The following is a 14,916-nucleotide window of genomic DNA, read 5'->3' as shown; positions in this document are numbered from 1 at the left end:
CACTGACAGGTGCGGTAGACACTCTGGATGAGTTTCTTTAGCTAGAAGTGAGTGCCATGAAGACTCAGGTGGTTCAGCTTCAATCATGATACTACAGCAAAGCAATGATTTGCCCTGTATAGATTTGAAAAGGTGTTTGTCCATATTGACTTGTCGTACGTTTGTAGAAATAATTGCCTTGGCTGTTTTCTGTTTCATCAAATGTGCACACTCTGCACCTTGAGTCTGCAGCTATTTGCAGCGGTTGCTGTAGCAGAGATTCAGTTCTTCTGAAGTATTAATGTGGAACACAACAGTGAGGGACCATTTTTGTTACTCACATCTATGTTTCTTTCAGAAAATGCTATAATTGCAAGCCAAGAGTCTGATGTGATTAAGAAAACATAGTTTCAGGGATTTGCTTTAATGCTTCTAAGAGTGTTTTTGAGGCTTATTTTGAGGCTTATGTTGTATATACCCTCTTTGGGAGGACCATAAGAAAGATTTGAAGACATGGAAACTGTTTCTTGAGATAATGGACAAAAGCTTATGTGATAAAACTGGCATACAATCATTTTGGTTGCCATTGGCACGGTGCTCTCCTCAGCCTTCATTCTGTTAAGTGTACCTCAGAAACGGGTGCCACTTTGTGCCCCTGGCCCTGCGGAAGCGGGGAAGTTCTCCAGCTGGAGTGAGGGATGCTGGCATGTCCCTATGTCCTTAATAGACTTTCTGTTTCATTCTGGGTTTTAAGCAAAACTGTTTTTCTTGCTGCTACTCAAGATCGTGGTGTTGGTGTTCTTCCAGATGTGTGACAGAAGGGACAGCTCTGCTTTGGACTCAACATGTCCCACGTAGTTTTCATCTTCAGCAAAACATTCAGGTTAACGTAATTTAATAAAACACCTGCTTTGAGACTGTGGCTTTCACTGTAAATAAAAAATCAGTGGGACTGTACAGCATCAATCTTCTGATGGTTCCACCTCTGTCTTCTTTCCAGCACCAGTGTGCTGGGCCTTTGCATAAATTCTGTGTTTCCTTTTTTTAAAACATATCCATCGGGGAATGAAAATTAATTCCCTTGCATAAGATTTTCTAGCTATAATTCTTCTACTATTCTATTAAGAATTGGAAAAGTCATTAATTGCAAGGCGTTCTTTAGCGCCCGTTCCCACTTGAAAGCCTCACGCCTGAGCGTACAGCAATCCCAGACAGCCGCAAGAGAGGTTTTTCTGCTTCAGGCTTGCTGAAGCTGTCCTGGAGGTGGTCTTTGCCTCTGAATGTCCTTTTGGCACGGGGTTGTCATCTCTGCGAATAGGTTGCTGGATGTGAGGGTGGTCTCCTGCGCAGGAAGCTGTCCCTGCCGCTCACTGAGCCCATGCAGCAGGACAGGTCCCTCTGCTGTCTGCTGCTGCGGCAAGTTGTATTTACAGGTACAGGAGGAACTCGATCATGTTTTTCCTTTTATATTCTGTGTTCCTTTAAAATCCCTGTTTTCACGTTCGTAGCTGTTCTGAGAAATGTCGTGGCAACAATTCTTCCACTCCTTTGACTTTCTACGAGTGAAATGTTACTGTTTGCAGAGGCAGGTTTTCTCACTGACAGGGTGCAGCGTGCAGTAGGGATGCAGCCCATAATACTGCTGTTGACATCAGTATGATCAGTATTAGGCCCCTGGGGAGTGCTGCAATGCAGTCTCCCATCTGGCTTAAAAAGAGAGGAAAGGAAAAGAAAAAACCAAATCTCTTAAGTCCAGGCAAGGGGGCCACACATGTTTTAATGACAGATACTTTTTAAAGCTTGTTTGCGTTTGGGTGATAATGTACTTTAGTATAGTAGGGGAAATGAGAAACTTCACACATGGCATCTGGAAATCCTTGTGGCTCACTACCCTCCTTGACAGCAATAATGTGCCTATAAATTTCCCCCAACAGAAAACATGTAACTGCATCAGCCATACCAGAAACAACCTTTCATTTTCTTTTAAATGAATGTGTTGCCTTAAATCTCAGCTTTTTAATAGCTTCATATAAACGTTTGTGAGCCTCTGAGGTAAGTAAGTATATTTTTACTTCTTGTTCTTATGTCATAGAATCATTTACGTTGGAAAAGATCCTTAAGATCATCAAATCCAACAGTTAACCTAACACTACCAAGTCCACCAGTCCTTAGGGAAAATCAGCCTATGGCTCAATTTAGTGTCTGGAGGGGTGAGTACTGATATATTCATATGCATCTCACGAAAGATGATGGGGATGTCACTCTTGCAGGTACTCTTGATAAGTCTTTGCAGCACTAATTTAATCTCTTTGTGTATATGTTAGAGCTCTGCCTGGTGTCAGGTGGAATTTCTTTGGCTGAGCCAATGACCACTTCTTTGTCTTTTATAGCAGATGACTATTTCTGTGCAGGCAGAAACTTGTGAATTAGGAAGGGGGACACTGATCGCATTGCCACTGATCTGAAATACCCTTTTGCCAATGGACTCATCTAAATTCATACCAGTGTCAGAAGGTTGAAACCAGCTATACAGTATTTAACACTTTAAAACCCTTTTTCATTTTTCTGTCTCAGCTGTGCACCAGTGATGCTCAGAACCACTCCCTCACTCGATACTGCAGTTTTCCATGTGTCAAGATGCATCCATCTGACCACTGGCCAAGTTAGAAGGAAGATGCAGCAGTCTTGTTCAGGGCTCTGCTCATTAGGAAGAAGTGCCTGCAAAGTAACCTTCCCGTGGTGTGCGACAGCCTGTGCGTGCATTAGGGTAGAGTCTGTACGGTATGGGCTGGGCAGAAGGGCAGTGATCTTTAAAGCTGAACCAATATGGGATGGAGGGTTATCCTGGAAACAGGAGAGAGTCTGTATTGAAAGAGGGGAGAGAAAAGTGCATGAAGAGCCACCGTTCAAAAGAAAAATGAAATCCTTTTAAGCGCCAGAGACTACAGGTTACCATATCAGCAGGTTAGACTAAACAGACGATAAAGTCACATGAGCAAACTTGAGAGCTTGGTAGGGGTAAGTATCTCTGAGTGGTATTAATAAATGTTGAATGCAATTCCAGACCTGTGTGTATTTAAGCTTTCCTTCTTTACTGCATGAAGCTGCCACGCTCACAGCTCCTGCCAGTGTACCTGTTGTGAGTCTGGTGGTGTTAGCTGTGGGCACTGCGCTGGGACATGTCCCTCTGTCCTTGTCCTAATGCCAGCCCTGGGCCTGCAGCGCCTAGCAAGGCATGTTGGAGCTGAGAAGCAAAGTCTGTCTACTCCTCATGAAATGTGGATTGTTGCTGTCAGGACTGGAAGCCACTGGTGGCTGAGGCTGTTCAGTATAACTGTGCTGGCATGGATGTGCATGGAGGGGAGGCTCATTAGGTAGAAAGTGGGATTGATCTTTCAAGCAACTCTTTTGCCATGACTTTTAGAGAACGAACCTCTGTAACAGGCAAAAACTGTGAAGAGAATATAGGGACTCAACAAGGAAACACAGCAGCCCTGCTGCTGGAAGCCCCGTCTCCTATCCCAGTCCCACGTCAGCGGTACTCAGCCACAAAACAACCTGACTGTAAAGTTTCTCTCCTACTGCATCAGGTCTAAAGAAAGTGGGATTAAGAATTACGCATGAAACTGTGTCTGCACTCCATTACTCATTTATCCAAAACAAACAAAGAAAAGGTTTCCAAACGTACATTTTTTGGGTAAATGTTATGTAAAGTAAAGGCATGAGCTAGGAAGTGAAAGTAGTGATTTACTATAGAAACAAAGAAGTGGTAAAAAGATTATAAGTAACTATAATTTTCTTTTGGTTCTCTGGCATGTCCTACCCCTTAAAAATTACTTTCAAAAGAGCCCTCCCATCATCCAAAGCAACCACTTTGTAAAATACTAAGTAAAATAATTTATAAAGAAAATTACAAATGTTAGGACTCTCATGGATTTGGAAGCAAAATTTTCTTATCATTCTCCAGGATAATCCTACAGATTTTGAAAGGCACAGATGGGTCTTTTCCATGATAATGAAATGGGCAACATGGTATTTACACTGCTTGGGATGTGCTATGGACTGCTAGAGTCGATGGAGGCTGGGGCAGAGGGGCAGGAAGAGTCAGGCAGGCATTTTTCACTCTGATGAAGGAGTAGGTTACAGGGAACACTTCCAAATGCAAACAAAATATGCTGAGGTGCAGTATTATTTGATTACTCAGCTCTTCATTGTTGTCTCTCATAGCTGAGCTTCAAAATAAGCAGCAGTATCACAGCCTTTTGTGTTCTCATACCTGAGTTCAGGATGGCATTAAGGTTTCTTTTTCTCCCCTTGGGCTGGTGTCCTCGGGATCCTTCAGAAGTGCAGGGATATCGTTCTTCTCCACTCGAACGTCAGTCACCCAGATGGGATCAACAGGGAGGCAGGAATAGGCAACTGATCTGGACAGGTTCGTGTCACACCTGGAAGTATGGACATGTCCTTCTTTAGGCTAAAAAAACAGTTAATGGAATCCCAATTTTAAGCATGTTCTGAGATCGGGTTTGCAAGAAATGACTTACCCTATAGCTCAAGTATGTGTTGGTCTCTCTTGTGGGTTCGTAATTGGAGCAAAATATATATTGTACTGTAGCTAGAATGACATTGTTAGCTATAAAATCTCCACAAAATGTTACTTTGTGCTTGTGAAATAACTTGGAAACCAAGGTTAGTGTTGGATGTATCCCAGGCTCTTTCATATGCCGGTCAAATGTTTCTCCACTTGGCCCATCTGCTGTCAGAAGCTGTCATCTAACACAAACTGAGTCCAGATACCCTGGATATAATGCAAATTTAAATACCTCTTTGCACCTGCTGTGAAAATAAAGCATCTTAACTGCATGGGACACAGACACCAAATAATTCATAAGCTACATAAACAGTTTGTGCAAAGAGCTGCACAAAATGCCAGCGCAGGGTCTGTGGCGGTGAAAATGAAGGCAGCTTGCCGGGTCCTCCCTTGCCTGCAGATGAACTCCTTCTCCCTGGGAGCCGTATGGTGGGACCCCATCCCTGGCTGTGGGCTCTGGCATTGGCCTGTTTTAGATAGCCTCTGGATCTGGCCAGAACCCCCATCACTGAGCGAGAGAAGTGAGCTGCTCTCTTAAAATCTCATTATAGTAAATGCCGAGTTGAGAAATCATGTCACAGCTTTTTCCATTTGTAATGTCATCAGTGGAAGAAATTTACCTCCTTAATGCCTCGGCTTTGCTCCCTGTTAATGCTGGAATAGGGCATAGTGGAATATATCACCAGTTTGACTGCAGTCCACCGTTAAAACAGGCAAGGAGTTCAAAAACATATTTGGCAGTACACAGACATGTTTTTAAAAATATGCTGGATTTTCTGGAGGCTGCTCCCTGTCTGCGGATTAGATGCGTGAGCCTTACAAAGGGGGGAACCTCCATTACTTTTACAACTCTTGTTTGACAGACAAATCTTGGTTGTTCTCCGCAGGAGTGAGGGGAGGTGGTCCCTGGATGTTTCTGGAGTTTCTACATCTGTTTTGCCTACTTGTGGGCACCGACTTGTTCATGCAGATTTCTTTCAAAGTTATATTGTATAAACAATATAATGCTATTCTGTAAGGAGAGGCTTTCATTATGTTACTTTGTGCAGCCATTTTTGAGTCTTTTAAGTGCCATCGCTGTGTGCATATGCATCTAGTCAAAAGAAATGTGCAGTATTTCAAGCATCTGCCTCTTACAGTTCTTGAGTCACAGGCTCGTACTCAGAACCTCAGTGAAGCATCAATACACAATTTAAAGTAATTTTTTGGTCTTTTTGATCATCTCTCTCTGAACTCAAAACACTTTTTTGGGTACATGCAGCTTAGAAACATGCAAGCGTTAAGATATACATACAGTTTAAAAGGGTTACAACGTTGTAGTTTTGTAATGTTTTAATATTAAACATGGGGAAAAATGATACTATTGTAGTGATAGTTAAAGTGTGTTTCTTAAAGAATAAACAATAGAAAGCAAACTGGCATCCAAAATTTCTCCTCTGCAAATAAGCATTACTTAAACAATTGTAATTCCTTTAAAAATGAACTTCATTTTGGCGAAGAGAACAAACAGAACTGAAGCCACCTACTGAGAAATTCTATTTTGCTAATTTTTATCTATTCTAATGCAAATAGTGGTTTTAATCCCCTTAACTCATCCATCATGCATGACAGGTCAGCCAGCCCATTGTCTGTGTATTTGAAGGATTCCTGTCCAAATCAGACTTTCTGTCAGAAGCGCTGGGTAAGAATCTTCTCCTTTCTGAACTGCTCATGTCGCTGAAAAATTGTGGCTACCTTGGAAAACAACACAGCACTTACATATGCACATGGAAGTCTTTGCACATACGGGGTCTTTGCAGATAGGTTACTTAGAGTTCCTATCATAGCAGGGACAAAAAAAAAAAAGAATGTCAGATTGAGGACATCTAGGTTTTTGTATAATCTGCTAAACATCTGTAGCTGATCCAGAGAGATAGCAAAGGTCAAGTTTGGGGATTTTTTTTTTTTCCTGTGGGGATTTCTTTGTATATTCTGAAGCCTAAAAATTGCTGTTTGTTTTGAAATGCATTTTTGGTTGCAGTAAAATACAGTTTATAGTAAGTAGAAAATAATATAATTACAAGGGAGCAAAAAATTTCCATGTATTTTTGTAACATTTAAATTTTAATTAAATGGGGCTTAGAGTAAATTATGAAACCTTCTTTTGTTGAGACAACTGGCACTGACAAAATATTAATTAATGAATATTCAGAGAGATCTCTGGATCACTCTTCTCTCTCTTTGAAATATGTTCTGTCTGTGTTTTTAAAAACTCAGAAGAAGAAAATTAATAAACATTGCTTATGTGGAATATTTCCCAGTATGAAGAGCTGCCAAACAGAATCCAATGCATTGCATTAGTGTCAATGAAGACTTTTGAACCAGATGTGCCTATGGGTCTTTTTTGTTGTTTTTCTTTACAACTGAAGCTGGGATAAACCCCAAAAGGTTAAGATTTGACATGAAGATAATATCTTTCCGCCTTACTGTTAGGTCATTTCCCTTTTGCTGTATAAATTAAATTGTGGTATTGCTTCAATCTGGGATCATTTTATTGTTGTTGTTTTTAATACAATACACAAAACGTTCTTTTCTTTGGAAGTATGATGATATAACTTCAATGAGTCATTGTGATTGTTCGCTCATTAGCATCGAAAGGGATTATTTCGGTTATTTTGTTTCTTGGATCTTTTCTTTTTCTTGTTCTCTTGGGCAACCCAGTTACAGTACACTTTGCAAGCAGTTAATTTGTGTATAATAATACTTAAGTGGCTTATTGTAATCTTGTGTGTGTGTGTGTGTCTGCATACACACACCCCACTTGAGCAGCCCTTATAGCCCATTTTAGGAACTCTGCGGTCTTTGTCTCCTCCCGGTCCTGTCCTGGCACGGCCACTTTTGTGCGTGGTCCCTACCTAAATTTGGAGCCGGAGCCTTGGCTCTTGAAGGACTCGGTGCAGAGTTAAGCAACAAGCTCCAGCAGGTCTAAGACACTCGGTTATTTTTTTTGTCCCCACCCCATTCCGTGGGGGACTGTGGGGACCTGCCTGCATCCTTGGCTGCGGGTGAAGTGGGCAGTGCCAGCCCTCCGCCAAGTGCTGGTGCAGGGAGATGGAAATCCTATGCTTCATGCAGGTTTGAGACTGATTATTTTCTCTACAAAGCAAGTGAAAAGCAGCTCCTATTCTCTGCCACAGGGCCGGAGGAGTTATCTCCTGCTTTATGTTCTCATTATTAAAGGCTGCCTTAACTGAGTGGCCCCACAGTTTTGCAGATTTGGGCTGGGGAACAGTAAATTCCCTAGATGGGGTCTCTCATCTTTACTTTAAGGCATTACATGTAATGCTGCTTAAAGAGGAAAAAAAGAAAAAGGAAAAAAAAAATGTGGAGGGGGATCAAGGGAGTGTTTGCATTGGCTCACTTGGCAATTAAAAATACATAAGTGAAAGAATTGCCATGAACTTGCCCAAAGGGCTATAATAAATAACATCCTGCATAACTAGTACATAAAGTGTGCTCTATGGTTTTGAATAAAATGACTGTGTTTGTTTTTAGGGTTGTTGGTTGGGTTTTTTTTCAGAGTCATAACAGTTGGAATACAAATAGGCTTATGTTTTTGTAATTGTGGTAAACATATTTTAAAAATTGCTGTTTGATCAACTGTAAATATTACCAGTTCAGAGGTTAAATGCTGTTGTTGAAGTCATTCAGGGAAATCCAGCAGAAGTGTAAATATGGCCGAAAAAGCTAAACAATATGGCAAAGGAATATTTGCTGACTTAAGAGTGCAGGATCAACACCAATATTTTTCCAGTGATGCTAAACCTCTTGTAACTGCTAAATTGGATTTGTAGTTGAATGAAGTATCAGCTGCTGTTGGACAAGCCCATAAAGGCTGGACGGCTGGCCTTTTGTAGGCAGGGCTTAAAGGACGATTGATATGTTTTAGCACTTTTGGGATTATTGTGATTAGGAGGAAGCCATTCTGAATGATAGAGAAAAGGGTGTAAAAAACACAGTCCACAGCTGGTAAGCAGCATGTGTTTGCTATAAGGAGAGGTCATGACTAGTTGATCCTGCTGGTTCTGGCATTGATTGACAGTCAAGAAAACTTGATATTATGAAGCAGAGCCTTCCCCCCCTCTCCCCCCCCCTTTTCTTTTTCTTAAAGAAATTATGCTTCTGTTGTGTAAAGCCAAAGTATTTTCAAAATATGGAATACTCACCGGTTGCAAACTAAATGTTCAGAGACACAGCTGCAAATTTGGAGTTGTTAAAATATCATCTAGACATTAGTATTCAGCCCATATCTGTGAGAACAGTAAATAGGAGTTAGAGAATTAGCTCTGCTGTTCCTGTGTTTGCTTTTTTGATATGTGTTAGTATTAACTAAACCCCTCTTTGCCATATAGTAGAAAATTTATGCTAAGTATGTGGAAATTTCAAGTTTGCTGAACTCGTTAACTATTATGCCTCTGGTATATCTAAGATATTTAGTGAGGAATAATATGTGTAAAAAATATTTTACCATCGGGCAAACAGTTATATCATTTTATTTCTATTAAACACCTGCCCCAGAAAACATGTAGGCTATTTCATCTTATCTCCACTACCCACTTGGAAACGTAGCGCTTCTCTTTTTTTTCCTTTTTTTTTTTTTTTTTTTTTTTTTGTGAGCAGCCATCCGAAAGCTCGCAAATGCACATTTAAATAGTTGGATCTCTGACTCTTTTTAGTGGGGCTGTACCTCTTTCAAAATTTGAGTTTAGCATACCACACAGGAAAGAACACAAGCTTGCCAACTCCCGCTGAGCGTTTTTTCAAGCCTGTGAAAAGAATGAATTATTCAGCAGTAAGCATGCTTACAGCTGGCCATTTGGGAGCTTTGATGTGCGAATCAGGCGGTTGCATGAATGCCCTTATTGTCATGTTATGTGTACACAGTGTGTGAATTATTGAAAATAGTGAGGCCTGAGCCTCATCTGGTAGAGATTACAGTGCAGGCATGCTGGGTGAAGGTCTGTAATTGAAAATCCCCAGATGCTGTTTATTTGGCCTATGTCACGTGGCCTTCTGCAGAAAGCTTGTCTGAACAAAATGCTGCCCGCCTGGGAAGCGCCGCCCAGCCCCCTCCGAAGCCCTCGCAAAACCCAGTGTGCGGACGACTTAAACACCTGCCCATAATATTTTTAAAAGCTTAAATTAGATTTGCCTATAACGTTTAAATAGAGGATGCCTTACTTAGGGGTTTAAACTGCTTAGCCAGTTGTTGACTTGCAGAGCTCTTTTATCTACAAGAGGCTTTTTGTTAGCCAATTTAGCTTTAAAGCGTCTTCAGAAGGCGGCACCGGCAAATTTTAGGCGAGCTCTCCCAAAGCCAGATATTCTGCCAGCAAAAAGGAGTGGAAAACCGCCGGGGCTGAGCATCGTGGCAGAACGGCTTTTCCACCACGAGCTGCAAGCACAGCCACCCAAGGGTCCCATGGTCACCTTCTGATGGAGGAAAACGTTCAAACCAGCCCATCCCCACTGATGATGTCTGCACACGGACCCCCGCGACACCAGGTGGGATCTGGATCCAGCCCATGCTCAGCAGCGAGACAAAGGGCTCAGTGCCGCTCACAGGGGCTGTCCCAGGAGAGCGCTCGCCTGAGATACAGCCAGCTCGTCAGCAGGCTCCTCATCAAGCAAAATTCCCACTAGCTCTCCAAATTTGGCCTCTGGGCACACGTTCGGCACTTTGCTGACATCACCAGGCTGATGTAGCGGCTTTGAGAAGAGGTGACCAGAAATGGAGTTTACCAAAACCAGCTGAAAAGCTTTGCCATGGTGGAAATACCCCCATGAGCAGGATTTGGGAGATGAAATGTTTGTGCATGTCTGTCCCCAGGCTTTGCGCTAAGGATGTGAAATAACTATTTCAAGCCACAGTCTCATAGAATTTGGAGAAATTCATAGTACGCCATTATCTGAAAAGAATAGGCTTTTCTCCTTGGTCATTACTTGGATTATTTTGCTGAGTATGAAAACTTTTTAAAATTAGCTGTTCATTTTCAAATTGCTAACCAGCTTGATTTCCCACACTTGTCTATTTTTATCACATTCGGATAGTGCCTATTACTGAGAGCTGGGAGGGCGGAGGTTTAATTTGTGTCATTAATGTTCTAAATAAAGACGCCCGCCCGCCACGCGGCCAGTGGCTCCGCAGGGACGGATGCATCGGCTCGCTGCCCCACTGCTGGCGGGGACCGGCTTTGAGCGGCGACGCCTGTGGCTGGGACCCGGGGAAAGGCACTGGCGTGGCTGGGGGCACATCCACAGCTCACATAGGTCCCAGTAGAACTGCTTGTGGTGGCCTGTCAGCTCCTGCATAGAGGTGGTGGTGCTGTTTTTGGCCCATGAAGGGGTTCCCAGTTACGTCCTCCCATCCCAGGGGGTGCTTTTCACCTTCGGGGGGCCTTGCTCATGCTGGGCGAGTGGGACCAAACCCCCCACCCTCAGCACCAAGGGTGGCACCCGGGAGCCTTGTGGAGACCTTTGTGGGGGCTGATGCTTGGCTGCTTTAGGCTGGTTTTGGAAATAATGTTAGCGGGGGAGGCTTCCCTGCACAAGGGCCCTCTGTTAGAGCAACAACTGCCTCCCCCAGGGAGAGGCGAGTGGGAGCCTCCTCACTGCAGCTGCTTCTACTTATTTTGAACAAGAAGAGCAAAAATGTCAGTCCTCCGTGTTGCCTGTGAGGTGTTTGGGATCACCGCACCCTTCTTTGTTTAGGGTGCTGCTTCTCAGAGAAGGTGCAGTAGTTTGGGAAGGTGGAGGGAGCCTGTGTCCCGCTGGTTGGCAGGAGCAGGGCTGCCCTGGGAGCCCGGCCGTTCCCCCGGGGGGCCACAGTGAGGCTTTGGCACCCTGCAAAGCCTCGCAGGTTTCCTAGCACCTGCAGCCTTTTCTAGCTGAACCCCCTTTTTACTGCCTGTCATGATTAAAAAAGATGTTCTGTTCTTCCTCAGCACTGGTCCAGGGAGAATTATAGTTTGCAATTGCACAGACAGTATAGAAAGGGATGACAGATAATGCCTGAATTTAAGAGGAAAAAAACCCCAAAACTACAAGAAGCAGCATCTGTAAAATATTTGTTATGGTCTTCTGATCTTTTCAAGATCCTTGCAAAAAGATTCCTGGGCTGTGAAGATGTTTTATCTGACTGGGCACCTCCCCACACCTCTCTTTGATACCTGAACCAAAACATTCAAAGTAGGAGACTGTCATAGTGGATGACAAGAAGAAGGAGATGAACATTTACAGTTCATAAACTTGACCTCTTCTGCCCGGCAGTTTCCCAGATATATATGACAGGGAGCTTGAGGGAGGGCGTGTGTGGAAAGTTATTTCCACAGCTGAGCTCTTCTTAGAGAAAAGCAGATCTATTTATTAATGAGCATTTTTCACCCTAAGGTTTCTAATGGCCAGTTAAAGAAGTTCCTGCAGCCTCCTTTTGTTTCAGACTCTTCTCATTCCCAAGAACAGGAAAGGGTGTTTTTAGGATTATTCAGCCTTCCTTCCTTTAAAATCCTCCCCGAGCCCTGGTTGGTCAGGAGATAAGATCTTTTCTGTTAGTATCTGTCAGAGTTGGTAAAGAAGAACACTGGTGTTTGGTAGATAACATAAAGGCTATAAACTTTTAGTCTGGGACATCTATCTTGTATGTGTCAGGCAGTGCTTATATTTGTGTTTATGTTTTTTCGGTAGTCCAAAAAAGAAGTTATGTCTTTTCAGGTCATTGTGGCTGGACAGAAGATATTTAGTGAGCCTCATGAGGCTACAGTATCTTCTGCTCTGTCTAAACCTGGTCGGTGCACATTTCTTTGCTGCGTTGAAAACATGGCTGTAAGGAAAACGTAAGGCTGTTGCCTTGGCTACGTTGTATGGTTCCTTGTAAAGTTCCTCCTCCCTGTAAGTTAAATTGTAACCCTGTTGACTCTTCTTGAGCTAGGCTTCAGCTAGACTTCACCTTAAGGGGAAGCCATCACTTTGCAAAACCACAATCTTTTAGTCATACCCCTGCCGGGCTAGATAGCGGCTAGAGAAACCCCGCCTTGATTCAGGCCAAAGTATTTCATGGATGGACTGGGGCTCAACTGGAGACGGCACTCAGCTGGTATTTTGAATAATACAGTCTAGACTTTCAGTGCTTGGTGTTTTTTATAAAGCTGCTTTTTCTGTGAAGTGGCTGCCTGGGAATCTGAGCTTTCTTTTAAAAATAGTTTTTTAGCTCTCTTGACTGGGAAGAAAACTGTGAAACCGTGAAAAGGTTTAACTCTTCCCTCCTCAGCTATGGCTGAGAGCTGCATAGGACTGCCTTAATGGGCAAGGGGTGGCTGGAGTGACCTGTGCTGTGACCGTGTATCTGAAACCTCTTCAGTACAGATGGAGGGACAAGAGATGGCAACGCTTCCTTTACATCACCTTATAGAGTCATTGACCTTGCAGAGTGACCAGCTGCTGATAAAGGCAACCTGACAATGGTTTTTGCACCAAAAAAACTATTCTGGGTACTTAATGTATGCACGTACTTGAAGATATGCAAAGAAAGCACGTTCTGGAGGGAGGACATTCCCCAATTAAATCAAAATGTGCATTTAGAAATATGAAAACTTTCATACCACCTATTTTACCAGGGGTTACACGAATATGGTGATCTCTCAATCTCACCAGATCAAGGAGGGCTGTTCTTGCAGGCTACCACCACTTTGGGCTCCCCATTGGCAGGTGAGGAAATGCATCTTCCTGTTTTTCTTTTAATTTTTGTGCACCTCTTTAGGGCTGCTAGCCTTGTACTCATTAAAGGGACACTGCAGAGGCATAAAAAGTACCAAGCAAGAAGGATTTGGAAAACTCTTGTCCAAAGCACACTTAGTATGATGTGCCATTGTTGTATAGCTTTTCATCTCCCTTCTTGTTGCTGTGGCCTCACACTGTCCACCTCTCTATTGCTTCCTTTTCCCAAACTGTATGATATTTTTCCTTTGTAGAACTTTTCCATCTAATACTAATGAAGAGTAGAGCAGCTCCATTTCTGTCTGTGCCCAGCACCTGCAAGTGAATTTGCAGTCCTGTCACTGTGAGGTAGCTGCTGTTACAGCATAAGGACATAGGGGGCAGCCACCTCTATGAACACTAATTCTCTGTATTTGTAGTGAGCTGTTTGGATGATGAGAAAGAACATGAGAACAGAGAGATGTAGACATTGAGTGTTCCCTGGTTTCACCCCGTGAACACAAAGGCTTTTGTTCACTGCAAATGGCAAGTACCTTGTGGGCATGACATGTTGCAGAATTACTGTTCGGCCAAAAGACAAGGTCTTTACATGAAACTAGGTAACTAGCTGCTCCTTTTGCATACGGAAATCCCTCATTTGTGTGCAAAATGTTGCTTGTTTGTGTGACTGTTCGCTTACACAAAATTTGCCTCTTGAAGTTTGTCCCAAAGAGACCTGTTGAAGAGTTACAAACCTCAAATCACCCTTACAGTGGCACATTGCAGGGAACCTCGCACATAGGCCAGACCAACACAACAAGGGAATTGGAGAGAACACAGCTCTATGCTGAAGCATGTTGGTATTTCATATTCTAGTACCCATTTAGCCAACACACCGTGGAAGAAACAGGAGCCATGAGACATTTGAAACAAAGGGTGTAAAATAAGGCTCAGAGGGGAAGACAGAAGAAAAATGGAAAATGAAGGTCCAGTTTGACTAATTGTGTTCAGTCTTCCAGTCAACAAAATATACTTCAGACATAGGCATGCTACTTCAAAACTTCTCCATCTCTCCCCAACATCAAACTGAAAGAGTTTGAGTCCCTGGCTTATATGATAACTTTCTGCACTCCCCAGCTATGTCCTCGTCCGCTTTAAAATAACTTGGTGGGTGACAAGTTATTTTCTTAACCTCCCAGTTTCCAGCTTGCTGCCAAATCAGTTTTCCCATTTACTACACATGGGCTGCTTATCCCCTGCACTGAATGCAAATAACTCCATAACTTAGGACTTGTTGAACAAGTATATTTAAGTTATTACAACTCATGGAGACGTAACATAATATGCAGTGAAAATAAACAGGGCACCACAGAAAACTGTGTTATCTTCCATGTCAGCAATATTTACGAAGGAAATTATTTGGAAAGAAAATGTTAGTTTGTATTAGGTAGCATAATATGTGACTGAAGAAGAGTCAAGTAGCCATTTTAGAAACTTGGAAATACTATACCTTTCCAAGAGAAATAAAGCTCTAAATAACAAACCACCGTGTTGATTGGCCTCGCTGCAGCAGGAACTTCGGCACCGCAGGTTGACCACTCTTGTGCGTAGAGTTA

General features: G+C 42.8%; 1 protein-coding gene across 1 annotated transcript in view; it reads left to right on the top strand.

Moving 5' to 3' along the window:
- LOC309673311 (transcriptional enhancer factor TEF-1-like) overlaps positions 1–14,916 on the top strand; it is a gene marked incomplete at its 3' end in the record, with an annotated part of 122,677 nt that overhangs the window by 99,120 nt on the left and 8,641 nt on the right. The window lies entirely within an intron of this gene.

Source organism: Vanellus vanellus (genome assembly GCF_965231255.1).
Source record: "Vanellus vanellus genome assembly, chromosome: 6".
Lineage (NCBI taxonomy): Eukaryota > Metazoa > Chordata > Aves > Charadriiformes > Charadriidae > Vanellus > Vanellus vanellus.
Note: the sequence above shows the minus strand (reverse complement) of the source record. Positions and strands in the feature narration are given on the sequence as shown.